Genomic DNA, 11,234 nt, shown 5'->3' on the forward strand with positions numbered 1-11,234 from the left:
GTTTGGAATAAATAAAGAAATAATATAGATTTTAATGGAAAAGGAATTAATCCTAATAAAATAATTAAATAGAAATTGAAAATTGCTGATGTTAGTTTAAATAAGAGTCTATTAAGACTTAGTTTTGATTAAAATGGCTATATTACCTTGTATTTATATTAGGTTCTGACACTACATTCACACATGTATCCTGAGATACACTACACATTTCTTACACACTCCCTTATGGTTTGGTTAGTTGTACTCTTCACTGGTGCAGGTGGTCAACAGTTCAAGTTCTATTGGACAGAAAATGCTACAAGAGTGTGGTCGAGTTTGTTAAGGAATACCAAAGTTGAAGGCAAAGAAAGCAATAGTACCTCTGTAACAGATTTGTTCATACCAAATTTACAGGATGTTTGAAACCAAGACTTCTTTACTCTGAGGAAAGAAAAATTATTTCATCAAAAGGTAATGTCTAATCGTAAGGGTTGAATGCCTGATTTGCATAGCATACATGCCTTACTTTCATCCCTATGAACACCCTCAATAGACTAAGATTAGACTCGATTGTAATTGGTGAGACTGTATTACAAGAAGTTCCTGGAAAGCAGTGTAGCAAGTGTGCAAAATGTCCCCTGTTCTAAAACTAGTGCCTGTGTACAGTTCAACTTAAAACACCATTTTCTTGATGATTAATAGAACTGTGCAAAATGTTACCTGTAGGCACTGTGCAATGAGGAGGAGGTAATCTTGACTTTGTTCAGTGTGCAATGAATAGAGCTACAGCTGCCTCACTTAGTGACATTGATAGTGAACTGTGAAAGTAACTAGGTGGGCTTGTTGCAATGGAGAATGAAGTTTTACCCATCTTTGCATGTCTGTGTGCAGAAGAGTATGGTTTGTCAAGTAGTTGAGATGAATTTGATACCATTCTAGAGGTTGTTATCAAGAGCTGGTATGTTCCTGATGTGTAAAACCTTGTTGATTTGTGTAGAGCTCTTCATCTTTGGATGGGGTTTTACTTTCAAATGAAATGTGCAGAAATAAGTGAGAACTGAAGTGAAGCTGCTTCTATTTAAGTTGATTTTTTTGAGCTGAAGAATTTGGCTGAACCTTCATCTTTTCTGAATGAAATCAGTTATGAGACTAAATCCACTTAACTAACCACAGCAAAACTTATTCTTCTCCTGATTTCGGATTGTGGAGGTGAACTGTGAAGTGGGATGTGAAGCTCAGAGCCGAGTGCATTCTCGGGCACCCATCAAAGCAACTGCCTGACTCCACTTAGCTGTTTTGTGTGTGGTTTGATCTTTTTAGGCCTAATCAGAGCTCCAGAGTTGAGCATCTCTGTGTCTTAGGGATGTTTCCTACTGATTCCGGTGTAGCAGATATGTGTCCTGAACAAGAGGCAGATATGCCTCTTGAACGTGTAGTTACATTGACAGTGGATTCTTTGGAGTAAGGTAGGTAGGACAGTAGATACTGTTGCCCTGCTCACCAGTAAATGAGTGACCCAAGAACCAGATCATAGCTAAATAGCATTGAAAATACTTATTTGTTTATTTTGGTAAAAGTATTACACCAAAAATGAAGCTTTGCAGAAAGGCCAGCAATAATCCCACACAACCCATACAAGTCCTATCACCTGGACCGTAGCCAGAACATTTTTTTGACAGTGATATTAAGTGCAATGCTTTTCCTTAATAATTCATGTTGCAACAAAGAAGCCTCAAATTAAAGCATGTGTTTCTGCTTTACAAACTGCTCCTTACACATGTGCTGACTTTGCAGCTGCTTCCTGCCGCCTTTGACTTGTGTAATTAGGACAACCGGCGAGCCCAGCTAATGATATTAAACTGACTGGTCCACAAGTCTAGAATGTCATTTATCTCAAGGGTTTAATTTGCTGAGTATGGGCAGTACAATACAAGGTTTGCATGAGTGATGGATGTAACTTGATTTTTTTTTAGCTCTTGTTGCCAAGTTACAATAAACTGTTATCACAGTAGATCGTCTGCATTTAAATGGATGAAGATTCCACCTGAAATGAGCTGTACTGATGAAAGCTGTAATATACTGAGATCTTTATAGATGGGAAAATAAAACAGAAAACCCCAACTTGGGAACAGGATAATTTTGTATTCTAGACATTAGCCAGACAGGCTCAAAAATAGCTGTTCAGACCCTGGAGACTATGACATGTGCTACAGTAGCAAGTGACTAAGAGCTTGCATACAATAAATAGCCACTAATTAAAAAAAAACCATGAATATTGTCAAGTGCTTAAAGACAGAACCACAATGGTCTGTTGTTTGAATTGCACTTCAGAGTTACTTTCCCTGGAAATAATCTGATACTCTTGCAGTCAGGTATCATATCTAAATGCCAAGGAAAAAGGTAATTTAAAAAAAATAAATGTACTGAAGTCTCTGTAATTGTCCAAATTATTAGAAATGATCTTAAAGCATAACGCTGGTAAGTGCTTTCCACTTTTATCAAGTGGAAAAATGTACCGTATTCTGATGGAAAATGAGGTAGAATCCATGCTGACATATCAAGCTGTTGTTCTACCTCTTCCTGAAGATCCGTACCAAAGTCCATTATGTTCTCTGAAATAAGAATCTGTTTTCCCCTAATCCATCTAAAAGGTTGCATGGATGGGCAGGAACTAAGGACAGTGTTTATTACTGCCATCTTTGAGTTCATTCCAAAAATATGCTTGGTCAACAGACTGAGGGTCTTGGTGACTACCTGGAAGCTGAATGGTGTCCAGTGTTAAGTGCTTATACCTATTTGGTCATCTCCGTAGATATGATCAAGGTGGGACCTGTCATCATCTTTGAGTAGAGATTCCTTTTCACAGCAATGTCAGGACAGGTCTTTGTGGGTTTAAAAGTCACTTCTTAATAAACTGATTGCCAGTACACAGGAGATCAGAACAAATAGAATGTGTAAGATATTGCAGAAAAATACTGTATAATGTATAAGAAACCTAGGTATATCCAGTTAAAATTGCAACCCTTTCCACTGTAGAGAGAACATGTAAGCCAAACCAAATGTCTTCACTGCAGTTAGACCATTAAAGACCTGAAGGTAAGACTGTGTGATTCTGCAATGTGCACTAGCTAGTCTGATACTCTGGTTATAGATTTAGAAAAGCATGATGGTGGGTTAATTTTAAAAGTGTCGCCTTCTGAAGTAAGCCATTTGGTAAAAAGCATTGGATTGACAGAAATGAAGCTGCAGACATTCAGTGAAATCTCATCATTAAAATCACAACTAAAAGCTGTCAATCGGCCCCAGCAGAAACCTGCTTAGATAACTCTGCTTGAAATACTGCACCTCCTCAGAAAATGGAAGAAGGGAATTTTGCCAGGATTTCAGAATTGGGAGAAGAAGCTTCTCCCTTTACTTTAAATCGCGGTGCCAGAGCCATGTACTGTCCTTGCAAAAACCCTCCTGCAACACTGAATTTTTGATTCACGGCAGAAAAGCCACAGAGAGGAATGCGAGCAGAATATGTAGTGCAGCACTGCCTGTGCTTCAGCAGACTTGTTCTGGTGCTTTCAGCGAGCACTACTTTTGAAAAGCCCGAGAATGGATCGTATCTATATGATCCTACGAGAATCCCTCAAAGGGAGGGGAAATGACAGGGAAGCGTTTCTGTGGACTGTGGAATTTCAACTCATTAAAGTGATGAAACAACTGCTGTGGGAATGAATCCCCACAGAGTCCATGACGGACGCCTGATACAATATATTCCCGGTGGCAGAACACAAAAAGCATGCCTGATCATTTAGCAATATTGAGAAGCTCCCTGTATTCACAGGAGCAGGTGGCAGTGCTGCCCTAAAAGTTGCATTAAGGGAAGAAAATGCAGTCCCTAGGCTGTATTTTGACCCGCCGTCTCTCCCCCTGGGCGTAGCTGGGTGGCACGCACAGGGTTAACACCAGAAAGGCACACTGGTGGTATGTAATGCCAGGTGTTCAGACACCCACCCAATTAGTTCCAGTGCCAGCTTTTGTACACAGCTTGGCACCCTCAAAGCGTCAGGCGGCTTTAGCGTAAAAAAAAAAAAAAAAAAAGACTTTTAAATCTCTTACCTTGGTCTAGTCCAGTGTAGCTTTTGGGTTGTTCTCCGTCCACTACCAGAAAAAGAGAAATTAATGCCAGATTCCAGTGAGTCATCCTAAATGACAGAGTAGGCTCACTCTTTGCACCGGCTGCTGGCTGCCTCCGCTGTGTGACAGCTGCCGGCTGGCTGGGGAACAAGCGTGTCCCATTCTGCAGCCTGCGGCAGGGGGAGAGGGGAAGGCAGTGCTGGGGAGAGGAGGTGGGAGAGAAAGCCGGAGAGAAGGACCAAAAGAGAGAGGAGAGAGGCAGAGGCAGGAATATACCATGTGGCTGCGTGCTCCCCTTCTCTGCCTGCCGCTCAGCCTCGCGATGCGCTGCCGAAAAGTTACTTTTTAATATGTGATGCACTCTCTGATTTTAGAGCCTCCCCGCTCCTGCCCTCTTTTCGGTCTGTGCTCAGAGGAACTTCTCAGCATTTCGGCGATTACATTATCGTCTCTCTCTTTTGGAGGCTGGCATGGATGCTGTACGCAGAATATGTTCAGTAAAGGATGTCTGTCTTGTGGCTGTGTGAATAGCAGCACTTGGCTTCTTGCAGCAATTTTATAGGCTGTTTATCCGAGAGTGGGAAACCAAGGGCAAGGGCGGTAATTCTGGCATCAGAGAAAAAAAAATAGAAAAAGATGTCGGGAAGCACAAAATCGTACACAAGATTGTTGGGGAGGGATCTCTTGGTTACTCCAAACAGAAAGGAAAGTTGGGATAATTTCTGAGCCTCTGTTTTATCATCCTTGTGTCTCTGCAGATCAGAAATTGGTTCTAGAGACAGAACCCTTCCTGGGGATCCCTAAAATAAATCTCAAGAGGAAAACGCAAGCTGTTGGAGTGGGAAACACTCAATGGCAGAAATTTCTCTGGGGAAACACTGCTAGTCTCTAATCACCCTAAGTCTCCAAAGTACAGTTTAATCATTTCCCCACTCACACCCCTTGTAAGCATATGTTTGTTTATGCAAATATTTTTTTAGGAAACTAGTACAGGACAGCTACACAGAAGTTTATCCTTACTGGTAAATACTATAGTGTCACTGGGAAAGAGGAAGAAGTATTTAGGTTCCCACTGTTTGCTAACTAATTCCTAGCCTCTGTCAAAGGGTTAGTCTGGCAGGGTTTTGAGGGCTTTTCAAGACTCTTCATTAAAATATTTGTACAGGATCTTAAGAAAATCAAAAGTGCTACTACCTCTGTGTCAAGCTATGTTCAGATGCTCTGAATATTTGTCACATTTATCTGCATCTAAGAAGGGCGGTGTTTCATATTTTATATTCCTGCAGCGTGAATGTGATTGGATGGTCATAATCCTGATTAATTGGCACATAACTCCCAAAGAAAACTAGGGAAAGAAATAAGAAATAACAGCATAAAGGTGGAAGAGCTAAAATACATATGCATTCTTGATTAGAAAACTGAATAGTTTCACATCTACTCCAAAATGATTTCACCAGTTAAATATCCATTAGGTGTTCTGCCTGTGTTTCCCTATGCAGAGTACAGAATGTTTTCTTTTATTCTGGTGTTACTGGATAGGGATGGTCCTGTGAGAATAAGATATGAGCTCTTCAGATCTTTTAACATTTGATTTAATTATATATATATAATTCCGACTTTGCTAAAGGTATTAAGGATTTACCAGCCTCATAATTCATAATGAAGCAGAACATCATTCCATATCTAAGAGCTTGGGAAATGTTTCTTTAGGCTGATTGCAGGCAAAAGCATACTTTGTTTTTTTCCCTGTAAATTTTTTTTTTACCCATAATTTTCCACATCTTACGCTGTATAGTGACATGAACAGTATATACCTGTGAACCATGTGAAGGAGCTTTCTCCTTCAGCCTGTGAGTGAACAGCATAAAGAATATCCACAAAAGTGTTTAATCAGAACTTCATGTGGACATAAATTCATCAGGAGAAATAGTTCTTTGGTACCATTGAGTATTGAACACAGAGAAGTGCATTGTCAGGGATAATCAGTTGTGTGTAAGATGTGTATCCAGGGTTCATCCAGGTCTCTTAGAAGTCAAGCAGAATTGTATGCAAATTTAAGATTAGCTGTGTAATAGACCTCAACTGAAAAATGATTGGGTTGAAGAAGAAAAGAGCTTTATACCATGGAGTTCAGCTGTTGTAACAAGGACTTTGCTTTAGACAACCGTATATTGTGCTGGAGTTGTCACTAAGATCCTGTACTGCTGGGAAGACTCGAGAAGTGGGGAGAAGCAATGTAGGGACAGGTATCAATGACAGAGTGTGTCATGAAATAATTAAACACATTTTTCTGAAGTGACAGGCAACGGTGGCTGAGGCTCTGTGTCGTCCGTGGTAGGGTGGGCATGCATAGAGGTGTGTCTGGAGCCGAGTCTGAAGGTGTCCAGGGAGTCTGGGGTGCTGACACCTAACCACAAACTGCTTGAGGAACAACAGGGTAATAGTAGGATGCTCGTCATTGGATATGAAACTAAACTTGGATTAATAATCTGCTGATGCAGACTAATATTTTGTAAGAGCCTTCTCCTGAACTTTAATAATTCCCATACTAAAATTGGTCCAATTTCTTCCATGATGGTTGCTCCCCCTTCTGTCTACCTGGTATTGCATAGAGGATGCTCATTAAGTATGTGAACTCTGTCTGCAGATGTGAACCTGAGCTGCATGTTTTGAAGAGATCTTTAGTTAATTGAACTCATTTGTTATTGTTGCCAGTATCACCTGGCAAAACAATAACACATATATATATGTTTCTGCCCACATAACTGATGTTTCTGTAGTCAGAAGTTGGCTGCTTACCCAGACATTTACTGATGGAGAAGAAATGAAGCAGGTGGATATAATCGATTGTCCTTTTTTGAGCAATTAAAGTGACTGTAATTGATATTCATGCACGTCCAGAGAACCACAGACTTGGTAGATTATTCTTTAGTACAGTTCATTCCACCTTGCGCATTGATAGAAATGTCACTGCATTGCCAACTCACGTTCCCATCAATGAGACATGAATATTAATATCAAAATGAAGATGAAAAATGTTTTAAAAGTAGGAAGGACTTTGAAATCTTTCTTTCTTCCTTTCTTTCTATAGCTTTGTCCTATAAGTCCCTGAGAGGACACTGTTCTTTGCAAATTCCATTCTCCATTGAAATTTGACCCAATGTGAGAGGTTAAGGATGAATAGACCCAGTTTGTCCCCAGTTTGGCTGCGAGGAATGCTACTATTGTTTTGGCAATTAACGTTTGTATCAGAGTGGTGATACGGAGTAAATTCTAATTCAGATTACACTTGTACAGGTTGATAATGCATGAGCTGTATAAGTAAGACTCTCTCAGATGTCAGTTTAATTTTTTTACTGGTACCCATGATTTTTTGTAAAAGGACTAGCTGATGACAGAAATTACATTTTCTGGAGAGGTTGGTTGACATCCTTCTTGGGAGCTGATAGCAAGGATTTGGGTATGCTGGAATAGTCTTTAGGATACCCGTTGCCAAAATAATGGCTTCAGAGATGAGTAGGTCAAAAATTAAATTAAATTGTAAGTCAGAAGTTGGCGGGGTTGTGTACAAAAACTTGTAGTTCAAGTGCATTTCTCTGTAGCTGCCATAAACCCAGGATGCCTGGGGAAGCTGACGCCTGCAACATTTCAATATTCAAAATCAGTTCAGGCAAACGCAAGCACACAAAAGGGCATGTGGAAAAAAGAATGTACTTTGAATATGGTAGCTGTGATTTTCTTTCTTTCCCATGTGCACAAGAGTCACTGAATATACAAATAGAATGTGGTCCGAGCTGGTCCTTTTCCTTGACGCATCATCGAATGCAACAAAATCACTTGATTGTGGAATCATGTTTTGGATTGTTAAATTTTTTGAGTAACTGGGTATTTTCCAAGAAATTAACAAATTCTCTGGAAACCAGTGGTTTTCCTGAGTTCTTCTGAAGCAATATAAACTATGTACTTATTTCTTCCTCATCCAAGTTATTACTGCTTCTCAATTTCATCCCTTCACACCTCTCTGTCTTTAGCTGCAAACAGAGAGAGAACAAATTCTTTTTAATTATTTTGCCTTTTTCTTTCAAAGGCATACACTTTTGTGTTTAGTCACAGTTAAGACTCCAGCTGAAGTTACACTTAAGTCAAAATTCATCTAGATGCTGAAAAAAAATCTTATTTTAAACTCCACTAACAAATTCCAAGCATTGGTTCTGCTACATGTCTTTTTGCAAGCATTATTTTGAGGTTGAAGTAATGGAGTTTGAGTTCTGGAAAGTAATATAAACTTGAGAGAAACTTTAACCTTGACTGTTAAGGGCAAACGTACTCCAGTGATGATCTGCTAGATATAGAAATCATTGATTTACAAAGTGCAATTCCAGTGTGCAAAACCATTATGAAAGTTGTATTTTTTTGGTCAATACTCAGTTTGCAGCCTGAAGTATTACATCTGATGTTAGAAATGTATTTATATTCAAGAATCTGAACTTACTGTAACACCAGTATTTTTTTGAATGGCAGCTATTATGTCCATTGAGTTATTCATATGAAAAACTATGATTTTTGAACCAATTAAATAAATGGTATGAATGAATATTTCAGCTAAAAAGATGGCTGTACACAGCTGCTTATGGCTATGCCTGGATATTTGTGTTTCTGCTTGCTTTATAAATATGAGGAATGGCATTGAGGGAGAACAGAAAAGGGCCATGTAAAAAAGAGAAGGAACTTCTTGTCTGCAGATAAATAAGCTGTAATATTAACAGGTGAGAACATTTCAGGACTGCTGAAACTGAAAAGCTGAAAAATTTTAATTCTTATGAAACTGGTACGTTGAAAGAAAATCTCCATTTTGTGAAAAGATGGAAATTTTAAAAATAACAATTAAAAAATAAAAAGCACTGCACTGGATCTAATTCCTATACCACAATTCAGCTAATCCTCTGTCATTTTTGGTTTTGCCCGCACTGTCTCTGAATACTCCAATGGTATGGATTTCTCAGTTGCCCCTGGCAACCTATTCTAGTAGTTCATTATTTTTTTGTTAGAAAGTTTGGAGTTTTATTTTCTGATGTCTAATGCAATGCTTCATCAACATATATTGACCATCACTTTTTGGCCTAATCGTGAACAAGGGGAGCTGACTAATACCTTTCTTTTTCTGCGGAAGCTTTTTAAGCGATTGTTGTGTCTGCCCACACCTCATCTTCAGAAATGGGTGGGAAACCCATCTCTGAAAACATTTGCTTCTCACTATACTGTAAATACGAAAGGATACTTTAGAAAACAGATGGATGGTCTTCCTGCAGAGTATTCAAATGAACTTAATTCTGTAGTGCAGTATCAGTGACTCTTTATTCCTGAGCATCAAGGAAATGATCTCAGGTTTCTAAAACAATAGCCTTGATAAATAACATGCACTACATGATTTTACATGGATGCTGCGTCCTTGAAAACAGATTTTGTAACATTTGTAATACTGTAGCTTAGTTCAATTGCACTTTCCATTGTGAAACAGTATTTTGGCATATGAAAAATTCCTGAAAAAAATCCCCTTGATTCAGTTGTTACTTAAGGACTTGTGCCTCTTTTTTCTTTTCTTTTTTTTTTTTTTCTTTCTCTGTTAAATTGTGAAAAAAAATATTTTGGTCATTGTTACTTTGAGAAGACTGTTGCAGTCTAATTCATATATGATTTTAGAACTAAAAGTTTCAACATTTATCTCAACTAAGAAAGATGCAAAATTCAAAGGCTGACAATTCTTTAACAAAGTATTTTTTTTACACTAGAAAATTAACAGTCCATTGAGATGTTGGGCTAACGAGACTTTGTTCTACTCCTCTCCTCCTCCTTTCCCACTGGAAATGTGTCTGTTTTGGTATAACTTTTGGAATAGTTCATCCAGACAAATCAAAACTCACCTCTAATGAATGATAGATAGATTCAGTTCCACCCAATATTTGTGGTTACGACTCTTCACGGAAACCCACTTCAAATTTATGCCTTAAATTGAACCACAAAGGGACTGCCTCTGCCTCAGGGGAGGTGGGAAGTGTTCCATATTAAGTGTTACTGCACACTGCTAAAATGTCTTCATTTTAGATTGCCATAGAAGCCAAAGAAATCTGAAGTTTAAAATAACCCCAAAACCCCAAGAAGTTTGTAGCTGTCAAGGGAACAGATAGTTGAAAAAGGTGTATATGTGTGGGTTCAGAGAAAAATTGGATGCCTTTTCTGAACAGCACATTTCAGCTTTATTCTTATTATGTGCTGGCATGAGCAATTGTCTACTGTTTATTCAGAAGCGTTATAAGTGCCCGGTGGCAAGCACACTCATACTGAGGTATACTTAGACTGATATTTGGATAGTGCTAACTGTTCCAGAAACTTGGTTGTAGCTCAAGTTGGGTGCCCAGAATTGGAAAACATACATCTCATTCCCTTTTTATCTAACAATGATACAATTCTACATGCAAAGACCTTTCTCTGAAAATCTTAGTGCTGTCTCTAAAACATTGTGGAACCATCTCTCTCAACCCCAGTCTAGCATTTTTCAATTTGAATCTTTTTCAATTGATGCAGTGTGGGAAAAGATTCAGAAGAAGTTAAAATTACTTTTGTTTTGTTTTGTTAATGAAATCAGTTTGTTTCAATGGGGGGAATATAGTTATATATTAGAATAAATTGTTCAGAGCCTTGAAATTCTGAGTAATTGGTATCTGCTGTTAGCAAAATATTTGCATACCTGTACCCCAGAAATTTAGTTAATAATCTGTCGCTTCTTATCCCCCTGATGGGTAAAGCTTAGAAAGTGCAGCTTGCTTCACTGAGCTGGCTTTTGTAGCTGGCAGAATTGGTACTTGGTGCCAAGCCAGTTTGCTTTTGTAGGGGAAGGTACTAACACAGTCTTGCCTGGCACGGTAGCTATTTTGGGCTCAAGAGGTAATGAGAGGTTAAAAAGTGTGAAGAAGGGTTCCAGCTACCTGGTTTTGATAGCCCAAGCATCCCGGAAATTTAATTACATATTATTGGCTGTTTTCTGTGCTATTAATGTTGTGAAATGGCCTGTGAGGGAGATGGTCTCAATTAGCCCTTGCATTAACTTTTTGTCATTAATGTGTGTCAGTATT

General features: G+C 38.7%; 1 protein-coding gene across 2 annotated transcripts in view; it reads right to left on the bottom strand.

The window, feature by feature from the left end:
• Positions 1 to 4,619, bottom strand: part of RASGEF1A (RasGEF domain family member 1A) — a 174,201-nt gene extending 169,582 nt beyond the window's left edge. Inside the window, exon 1 of one of the 2 annotated variants that reach the window (XM_014940554.1) lies at positions 4,087 to 4,619. The gene's annotated coding sequence lies outside the window, so the exon portion shown is untranslated. The remainder of the gene's footprint in view (positions 1 to 4,086) is intronic. The other variant, XM_014940552.1, reaches the window with a different exon arrangement.
• Between the last annotated feature and the right edge of the window lie 6,615 nt (positions 4,620 to 11,234).

The sequence above is a fragment of the Calidris pugnax genome, unplaced genomic scaffold, assembly GCF_001431845.1.
Source record: "Calidris pugnax isolate Ruff unplaced genomic scaffold, ASM143184v1 scaffold39, whole genome shotgun sequence".
Taxonomy (NCBI): domain Eukaryota; kingdom Metazoa; phylum Chordata; class Aves; order Charadriiformes; family Scolopacidae; genus Calidris; species Calidris pugnax.